Here is a 10,640-nt window from a genome sequence, read left to right as displayed (position 1 = left end):
CCCCGGACCGGGCACGAGGCCGCCGGCTATAGGCCAGCCGCGCCTGCGCTGCAGGGAAAGGCGCTTAGTCTGATCCGGGGTCTCTGCAGCGGTGGGCAGCGCCGAGCACTTGAGATCGGAACAGCTATATCTCCATCCTGGGGGGTGCGGGCTAGCTGGGGTCCCTACTGGGTCCTCGGCAGTGCTTCGTCTGCAGTGCCCAGCAACGGGACCTCAGCGTAAGAGGCGATGGGGCCTGCCTTTTTCCCTCTGACCCAGGCTGCCCCCCCGCCCCCTGGTCAGCACTCGGCCCCCCACAGCTGCTGGGGCAATGGAAATCCCAGCGCTGCTCCCGAATCCCCAATTCATAGAGCTTGCTGCAGAGGCGCCCGCGGTCCGTGCTCCGAATGGGGCACTAACTGGTGGGGAGTAGACGGGTTGCGTGAGGGTGAGGGGTGTTTAAATTCTAGGCAGTAATAACTAAACAGAGACTGTGTGTCCCTCTCAAACAGAGACAAGTAGTTAGGGTGACCAGATGTCCCATTTTTAAAGGGATAGTCCCATATTTCAGCCCTCCTGCAGGCATCCTGACTTTTTCTTAAAAACAGGCAAATTGTCCTATATTTTCTGTCTCCCCCGCCACATCAGTACTGGTGGGTCCTGCTGCTGGCCATATCCCTGCTCACCCGCCCACCAGTGGTGAGTGTGGGGGCGGGGGAGCAGAGGCTGACAATGGGGGTAGGTGTGCAAGGCTGGTGGTGGGGCAAAGCTGCAGCATGTGGGGCCAGCCGCTCCCCCTGCTGGTCCATCAGCGGCGCTCCTGCTGCTTGCCAGCTCTCAGTCAGCAGGGCCCTGCCCTTATCCCCTTTCCAGCCACCACTGCTTGCGCAGTGTGAGCTGTGGTGGCTGGTGAGTGTGGGCAGGTGCCAAGAAGTGGCCAGTTACATGTTGGCCCTGCTACGCACCCATCAGCCCTTTATGTGCTCCCCCTCTCCCAGTCCTCTCCTTGCTTTGCCCCTTCACCCCACCCCCAGCCCCATTGTTCCTCCATATCTCGCTCCCCTTCCCCCCCCCCCCCCCGCAGGGTGCGTCCCACTCCCAGCGCTGTGCGGAGAACCAGCCCCTGGTCAGAGCTCTCAGCTCATTAACAGCCTGGCCGGCAGGCTCCTTCCTTCCCCAACTGCCTCTGGCTGGGCCAGTGCCCCAGGAAAGCCCAAGACCCTCCAACCTGGAGTGCTGGTCAGGAGGAGCCACGCCCTGCATGTGCCAAAGCGCCATATAGCGCTGGCACAGGGAAGCCTCTCCACCTCTCAGCTAAGCTCTGGAGTGGGGGGGAGGGACGGGAGAGTGATTTCCATCCTGTTCACACCCCGACTGCCCCTGGGCAGGAGCTTAGCACCCTCTTCACACACCCCTCCCCAGCCCTGGGTCCTGCCCCCAGGTAGTGCAGGGCTGCTCCATCCCCTAGGCACTCTCATCTGCTGAGACACCTCTCTGGTCAAGTTTGCTGAAGCCCCTGCAGTCAGGTTCCCTGTGCCCTGGTGCACAATGCATCCTTAGGGCTTAAGCCCTTCCTGCCCGTGCTGTAGCCCAGGGGACAGGAGGTGGCTGGGTTATGTCTGTGGCCAGCAGCAGCCTGGAGGTGTTAGCTGCCTTTCCAGACTGTGCGGGCAGGAAGGGACAAGCTGCTTCCAGAAAGGGGTGGGAGGGGAGAAAGAGATGAGCTCTGCAAAGACACGGGTCAGGTCATCCCTCCCTCCCCCCACTCCCCTGCGTCTGGAAGCAGCTCTGTCCATTCCCTCCCACACAGTGCTGAAAGGCTGCTGCTGGACACATTCTGGTGTGAACTGTGGCAGAAATTCGGGAGGGGGATGTGACCTTGTGTGTCTCGCCACATGTTGCCTTGGGAAGATGCGGCACCAGGTATAGGAGAGATGTGTTCATCCTAGGGGCCCAACCAGGCATGGGGGGTGGTGAGCACTGGGCAGAGAGGGTCCATCAGTTGGTCACCCCCCTGTGTGAGAGACGTGTCCAGGAGTATGTGTGTGTCACCTCTCCCCGTGTGAACCCTAAAGCCTTAAAAATAAGAAGGTAAATAAAAAGAATCCAACTAGCAGTATTTCTTTTTAACAGGGGCTCAGTCAACTTGATGTTAATTTGAATGTTTGTACTGTATAGTTCCGATTGATTGCCGTTGAACTCGCTTAAATACGAGTAATTTTGCCAGGTGTCCCGTATTCAGCATAGGGAAATATGGTCACCCTACAGGTAGTGCCTCTACCGCGTATGTACTGTCAGATGGCGGCAGCAAGCCCATCAGTCATCTGACTCTGGTCCTTTAAAGACTAAAAAGGAATCTAAAATGTGTAGATGAAACAGCAGTTTGGGGACGAATTAAAAATACAGTGGGGCCCCTTTTGCAGAAATTTCACACAATTCACTGAGACATGGAAAGGGAGCAAAATGGATAAGAGAAGGGGTGGGGTTTATAGTACAGGGCAGTAATTAAAATCAGATACAGTATGAAAGAGGAATGGTTTTGCTTGGGGATAGACAAAGATGTCTCTGACTTGGAATTCTTTCTAGAAAAGCTACCGTCTGTTCATGATCAAGAACATATCCCCAGAGGGCACAAATGTCCAGCTTAAGCTTCCCCTTCACCTGTCTTCCATAAAAGTAAAATTGATTTAGCACTGTTTTATCTTGTGCTAGGGAGGGAGAGGGGTCCTCAAGAGATGAGGGGGCCTGTCTACTTGACACAGCAGAACATTATTAGTCAATATTCTTTTTATGGAGGACAATCACAGGGAAAGGTGTTCTTGTTTTAAACTAAAGTTTATAGTTGTATGTAAAGTGTTAAAATATGTAATCTAGATAATGAAATAACGTACATAAAAATAAATAGAGCAGCAGTGGCATACTTTTAGATGAAGAGGTGGAGGGAGCAAGAGGAGGGGAACTGGGTCAGAGAGGTAGGCACCAGAGGTAGAGGGAGCAAATAGGGAAGAGACTGAAGGGCACACAGATTGGGTGTGGATGGAGGTTAGATGTACTGCTTGGTTCTGCCATTAACCTCTCTGGGCCTCCGTTTTCCTACCTGTAAAGTGAGGATAATTATAGGATTTAGCATTTGTAAAAGTTGGGAAAGTAAACATTTAATAGATTATAGTTGAAAAAATGTTGCTGGACAATACTTTTGAGACAACTTCAATGTTAACACTGTTTGAACTTCTGATTTGGAAAACGGAATGCCAGATTTAATTAAAAACTTAATTTTCAAATATATTCATTAATTTTTATGATGCTGATCTGAAATTAGCTAATAACACTCACTGTTTCAAAACTGTGCATAGTCTTTTGTGGAAGATGAGACCAGTATCTGTCCGCACCCCCAAAAAATGATGGAACCTAGGATGGTCTTGTGATCAATTGCACTGTAAACTCATGTAATCAACAATGTAATTGTAATAGTAGCAGGTAGACTCCACAGATTATCGGAGCTCCATAAATACATCCGGATTTTTTTATAATCTTGATAGCTAACTATTACAAAGATTTCTTATTTTATCTATAGTGTGACTAGAGATCTCTGCAAGCTATGTAGAGGAAAAAAAGAACTGTTTTGTGAACTATACTGTTTGCTAGCATAGTATGGAAATCATTTGAATTCTGTATAAATATGGTTTGTGACAGAACTGTTACTTCAATTCCCACTGAAGTCAATGGAGAAATTGAGGGCACCCAATATAAATGGAGTATGATCTGATGCGTGGGAGTTTTTAAAAAAAGGAATTTTTTATATTTGTTAGTATAATTAGGACAACCTTATGTAGTTTAGGCCCATTTTTGAGGCCTGTGTATTTTGCCTCACTTAAGTCAGACCAGGCTAGATTCACAAAGTGGCAGCTAAACCGGGGGTTTGTAAATATCAGTGCTGCCTGATTCTAGGATTTAGGTGCCTAAAGTGGCAGTTAAGTGCCTAAGTCCCATTCATTATAGGGGAAGTCTGAATGCAAAAACTTAAGCACCAAGTGAGTTTAGAACCCTATAGGGTTCAGAAGCCTAACTCCCTTGGCAAATGTAGCCCATTCATACTAGGACCAGAACTATTCTGGCTGCAACAGTCTTTAAAGACTGGATATCCACCCATGACAACACTTTCCTATTTCTACACACTTTCATGTGACACTGACCTTTTTTGCTTAAAAAGTTTTGTGATACCTCCAGAACGTCATCAGAGGGCAGTGGTATTAGCCCCAAGTCTCTGGGACACTTTATATATGTCTTCCTCCCTGCTTCTCTGACTGTCTCTAAATCCTAGACTCCTAGATAATAACAGGACTGACAGACCTACTCCAAGAATCAGCTCCTGTGTTTCCAGACAGGGAGCTCCCCTCTGACAGGTCCCAGGAAGTTCCTCAAGACTATATGAGGCAGTGATTATGTAAGAACATGAGGTGTGGCTGGCTATAGAGAGCAAAGGTCATCCATCTTGGAATGTGAGGTGTGGGCTCTGGACTGTAGATACTGATAAGGGAATTGCAGACAGCAGTTGCTGTCTACCATGTGTTCTACCATGTTTAAATAAAAATAACACAATTATTAAGTATAAGCCCTTGCATTACTGAGAGCAACAATGCATGATACCAGTAGTGGACAGATTTGAGAACAATCAGGAAGAATTTTCACAGTAATTCCAGACCCCTGAATTGTACATACACTACTGGTAAGGATGGATGGCCAGATCATCATTAGAATTAAGGGAAGGATGCATGAATTATGAAAGTGCTTCAAACAGAGGTGGTTGTATGTGGATGCAGAGACAATGAGTGGTGCTGTTGATAAAGTGGTCTTACTAACTGTACTTGGTGCAGGAGTCATAGATACTTTTAATAACTTCCGGCTCTCACCCATGGAGCGGACTGATTTTAATGGGACCCTAGCAGAATACCTAAAAAGAATGACATCTATGAAAGATTCCTCTTCCACATGAGTGTAAAAGGCACAAGAAAATATTGAGGAATGTTACAGAATGGAAGGTAAAGAGACAGCCTTGAAATTGTGACCCCTCCTTAAAACATTTTCAGAGATAGGTTGGCGGTGGGCTGCAGAACAGAAGGTATGTATTTGCTCAGAGACTATAAAGTTAACTTTTTTTAAAAAGCCATACAAATATGCAAAGCATCAAAACAGGCAAAACTGCAAGTGCAGGCTTTGAATATGGAGAAGAATCAAGAAACCATTTATGAGGTTATGATGCAACATAATATGAAGTATGGTCATGAGAGTAAAATAAGCAGTGCAAGACACCCAGTCCTGCCCAGCTACCAATGCTTCACCACAGAGGACACTGTTTTCTTACACCTTCAAGAGCTGAGGAGCAAAGTAAAAGGAGATGGATTGCATTGAGTTAGCATTACGAGAGTGATATCAGGAACTCCTCCCAGCCTCTCAAGCCCAATGAACATACCTACCAAGCTTTGCGGAGCTCCATGTATGCTTGGTTTTACATATAATGTAATGAGTTAATTTGAATATTTGCAGACCACCATAAATTGCCCTAAAAAAATTGTGTGGATTTAGTGCTGCTGAAGGCATCAGATTATTCTTGTTATTTTATAGATGGGGAACTGAGATACAGAGAATATGGGATTTGCTCAATGAAGTCTGCTCTCTATCTGCAGGGCAAGCTTACCTGCCGGCATATCTCAGCTCTGCTTAGGGTGGAGGAAGGGACTTTACATAAGGGTAAAAGGAGTAGTAGTAACCCTATTTTGGTTTTGGAGAAGACTGGTGCATCTTACCTCATTCTTCCTATCAACTTTTCCCATTCTATCCTTTTTAAGCAATAAGACAAGGAATTAAGGGTTTCCATTCTATCTTGGCTACACCTCTAGTTTGTTAGTTCTGGTGTGTGGTTTAAGTGGGAGATGGGTGTGTATAAATAAAGTACAAATGGTATGGAAAGGTGTTAGGATGGAGCAGAGTGCATAGGGAGCACTGAATCCTAACTAAACACTCTGGCTGGTATTTGTGGGTGTGGCAGGGTATTGTCACAGTAGTGTCTGGTTATCTCTGGATATTTTCTGGTTTTGGCATAGGAATGCTGGGGGGGGGGGGGTTATGACATTGTCTTCAAACTATGTTAAAGAAGCCTAGAAATGATTTTCCCCCTCTTGATATAAATTTACGTTTTTTAAAATAAAATGTTATTCACCTGTACAGTTGTGTGTTAAGTTATTAATCCACAGTCTGTTACAAAGTTTTACTTTTCATGCCGAGTTCAATCCTGTTCATTACTTCTGTGACTAAATGCTAATGTATTTTGCCAACACTAAAGTGTATCTGTTCAGTGCAGCCTTATTACACCACAGATCTAAACTTTTCAGATTATCCCTGAAGTTTGCTTTAAGAAAACTGTGTCCACACTATTGTCTGTAGGGAATTTACAATGCCACCACTTTGTTTTAGTAATAGGAATCACATAGACATACCAAAAGCTTTCTGAATAACCAGGACAAACTATGATTTAAAAACTGAGAGAGTTTTTTCCACCATTAATTCTTAAATAATGTACCACTGTTTACAGTGAAATGTACATTGAAATATTATCCTCAGGTACATTTGTCATGAGTGGCAAGCTGCCTGCAACTTCAAAGGATTTCAGAATAGCCTCGCTGAATAAATAACTTTCTATTCTCCAAGTAATTCACCTGAAATAGCTCTAGCAATATGTGAGATTATTCTTGGCCTTTGTCCTTTCAATCAGTTGTGTGTTTGGTTATTGCACTTAATATCAGGTGCATGTCAGACTGTTTTAGAAGAGAGAGTACAAAACACACAGTATTTAGAACTGGTCTGACAAGTGCCCTCAGTTCTGTTCCTAATGGATAGATATCCAAGTAACAAAAACCACTGCCTTACCTTGCACTTTTCAGTCTCAAGGCTAAAGACTGAAGGAACAACAGGTGCATCTCAGATTACAAATATAGTTATATTGCAAGGAGATGGGTGACGTGTTGTAACAGATGTAGCAGATGTGTTGTAAGCCAACTGTTTTACCACAGAGCTCCATTTTATAGACAGGACCAAACTATTCCTTAAATGTACTAAAACCACAGGAATCACAGTTAAGGTTTCCTCTTAACTATGTAATGCAATGTTATAAGCAAGTTAGGGGGAAATGTGTTAAAATCAGTTCTGCTAGACATGGTTCTTTTTTCTAGTGCCATAGGCGAGCCTTGTACTGAATGAATTAACATTTTGCCCCTGGTGGTCCCTCAGTAGCACATTTGGGATACTGATGGCAGTGTGGGAAAAGCTTGCATTTCCACTGTTATTTGCTGCCCTTGGGGGGGGGGGACAGTAATTTCACATCCTGGCATATTCTATGGGGCACTGGAGTTATTTCGGGAGGATAGGGTGCACCTGTCAGACTCAGGTGCTGCCATATTTTTGTCTGATATAAAAGAGGGCATTGGGAGATGTCTGGGAACCCAGCTGGGTGTGGGGAGGAGGCAGCCAAGCTAATGGGTGGCGCCTCCTTGTGGCAGATGTTCAGTGCAGGTACTCCATAAATTAAGGCACAAAAGAATGGATAAATTGCTTGAAAAAGGAATTAAGGAGAGGTGCTTGGTAATTGAGTGAGCTGGGGGCAGTTAGGGACTCTCCTCTGATTGGTACGGCAGGGAGCCACCCCCCCCCCCATCATTATAGTCCACCTTAACCCCTCCTACGAGGGGGGTGGTCCGTAAGGTCCCGGCAAGGGAATTGCTAGTCTCCAGCCTTTCCCACTGGAACTGTTCACCAGCAGTATTCACTGCTGAAAATGGGTTGGGGATAGGGCTTGCGGGTCTTGTTTTGTTTTAACTGCTATGAGAGTTACCATACAGCTCTCCAAGAGTCCCACTAAACCTGTTTTCAGTGCAGGTAGGGATTACTCTTAACTATTGTTAGTTTGTGAAGGGCAGGCTGGCAGTTTGCAGGAAATGAAAAATATAGCTGTAATTACAGCATCAGTCATTCCAAATCAATTTATTATTCCCATTACGGAGTGCATAAAATACTTATATATTAATTCTCAACTTTTGTCTTAAATTTAAGAGGTCTTGCCAGTTCAATTATACCAAGATAGAGAATGCAAGAGCTTAATTAAATTAACATTTCAGAATAATGTAATAAGCTTTTAAGTTCTTTTGTTGAACACAGTGCATCAAGATTATTTGTATGGAAACTGATAGTCTCTAGGTTAACTGATTTATCTTTTGTTGCTCTGCTCTTTCAATAACCTTTCTAGTATTAAAAATAGTTCTGATGAGATTGTTTCCTAAATCAAATGTCCTAAATACCAACAACAGTTCATTTTGCTTTTGCCTTTAGACTATTCAACAGAAACGCAGTTTTAAACATAGGCATTACCCTTCTCCCTTTCTTTCTTTTATCTGTTTAGTTCTCTACATTCTCAGGTCAATCTTCATATATATTTGCTGTTTCTTAGTACACTGACAAACATGTTACAAACCTGTAACGAGGAAAAGTGAAACAGTAGCTCTATAGTACAGATATTTAAGTATGAACTGCCCTGCAGGAACAGGTTTTCTGAGTAACAAAGCTTCCAAAACAAAAATCTAAAGTTTTAGATTAAAACTGTACCAAGTCAGAGATGAATAGAATAATATTTCTAAACTCTTTTTAATTCAGTAAATAGAAATAATAGTCGAGATGTCAGTAAAATAGGTTGAGAGAGAAAAATACTTTTTTGCTACTCACAACTTCACATAAAAAGATGGTTATATGAAATATTATAAGGGAGAATTCAATACTCCGGGGAGAATTCTGCACCACTGCACATTTGCAGTATTTGCACAAAGATTAATGTTTTTTTGCACAGAATTTCCTTTCACCCCCACAGAAATGGGCAGTAGAGCTACTGGCTGCCACTAGGGGCCACTGGACCAAGCAGAGCCCAGCTTGCAAGTAGAAGACAGGGTCAGGGGGCAGAGGAGGGAGCTGGGGTGTTCCTGGCAGCGGCAGTTTTCAGCACGCCCTGAAGGAGGCGGCATGCAGGAAACTCCATACAAACCCAGGACCCAGCATCAGGCTGTTTCTCCCTCTGGATCCCTGGGGTGCGTGTGCAAGTGTCTGGTCTGGGGGGGAGGGCGCAGCTGTGCTTGGGTGGGGAGGGTGTGTGAATGTCTGGGCTAGGGGCGGGGGGCATGGCTGGGCTGTAGGGAGTAGGGTATGTGTGCGCGAGTGTCTGGCTTTGGGATCACCCTGTGGTGTGGGTGTCTGAGCTGGGGCGTGCCCGGCCTCTAGGCTCTGGGGAGTAGGAGGTGCATGCAAGTGGCTGGGCTGGGGGGCACCCCCCAGCTGGGTGCTAGGAGGAGGGGGCAGAGAAATAGGAACTGGGTTGTCATAAAGGTTTCCTTAACTCTCTACTTCTGGAGGAATTTTTTGGGGTCTGTATTGTTACAGACATAGTTGCTGATAGGTATTTTTGAAATGAATTACCAAAATAATAGAAACTGATGTGATTACATAGTGTTATTTTGACACAAAGTATGAAGTATTGTAATATATTGTGGGAAGAATTTTTAATTTTTGGTGCAGAACTTTTAACTTTTTGGCACAGAATTCCCCAAGGAGTAATTAAAATAAAAAATAATCTGTGACAGAAGGCATTATGGCACACCATATCTAAAACTACAAGTGAGACCTGGCAGCATAGTCATGTGACTTTGTTTTTTCTAGGGATGTCGATTAATCACAGTTAACTCACATGATTAACTCAAAAAATTAGTTGGGATTAATTGCACTGTTAAATAGAATACCAACTGAAATTTATTAAATATTTTGGATTTTTTTCTACATTTTCAAATATATGTATTTCAATTACAATAGAATTGAAAGTGTACAGTGCTCACTATTTTTTTATTACAAATATGTGCACTGTAAAAATGATAAAAGAAATAGTATTTTTCAATTCACCTCATACAAGTTCTGTAGTGCAATCTCTTTATCATGAAAGAAAGTGCAACTTACAAATGTAGGGGTTTTTGTTATATAACTGCACTCAAAAACAAAACAATGTAAGACTTTAGAGCCTACAAGTCCACTCAGTCCTACTTTTTGTTCAGCCAATCACTAAGAGAAATAAGTTTGTTTACATTTACAGGAGATAATGCTGCCCACTTCTTAATTACAGTGTCACCTGAAAGTGAGAACAGGCATTCGCATGGCACTGTTGTAGCTGGCGTTGCAAGACATTTATGTGCCAGATGCACTAAAGATTCATATGCCTCTTCATGCTTCGGTCATTGGTCCAGAGGACATGCTTCCATGCTGATGTCGCTTGTTAAAAATAATAATAAAAAAAATGAATTAAATTTGTGACTCAACTCCTTGGGGGAGAATTTTGTGTCTCCTGCTCTGTTTTACCTGTATTTTGCCATATATTTCATGTTATAGCAGTCTCGGCTGATGACCCAGCACATAGTGTTCGTTTTAAGAACACTAACTGAAAATTTGACAAAATGCAAAGAAGATACCAATGTGAAATTTCTAAAGATAGCTACAGCACTCAACCCAAGATTTAAGAATCTTAAGTGCCTTCCAAAATTTGAGACTGACAAGATGTGGAGCATGCTTTCAGAAATCTGAAA

The 10,640-nt window shown here is 43.9% G+C and overlaps 1 protein-coding gene across 1 annotated transcript in view; it reads left to right on the top strand.

The window, feature by feature from the left end:
- LOC135973815 (uncharacterized) overlaps positions 1–10,640 on the top strand; it is a 1,510,190-nt gene that overhangs the window by 904,993 nt on the left and 594,557 nt on the right. The window lies entirely within an intron of this gene.

The sequence above is a fragment of the Chrysemys picta genome, chromosome 10, assembly GCF_011386835.1.
Source record: "Chrysemys picta bellii isolate R12L10 chromosome 10, ASM1138683v2, whole genome shotgun sequence".
Taxonomy (NCBI): Eukaryota; Metazoa; Chordata; order Testudines; family Emydidae; genus Chrysemys; species Chrysemys picta.
Note: the sequence above shows the minus strand (reverse complement) of the source record. Positions and strands in the feature narration are given on the sequence as shown.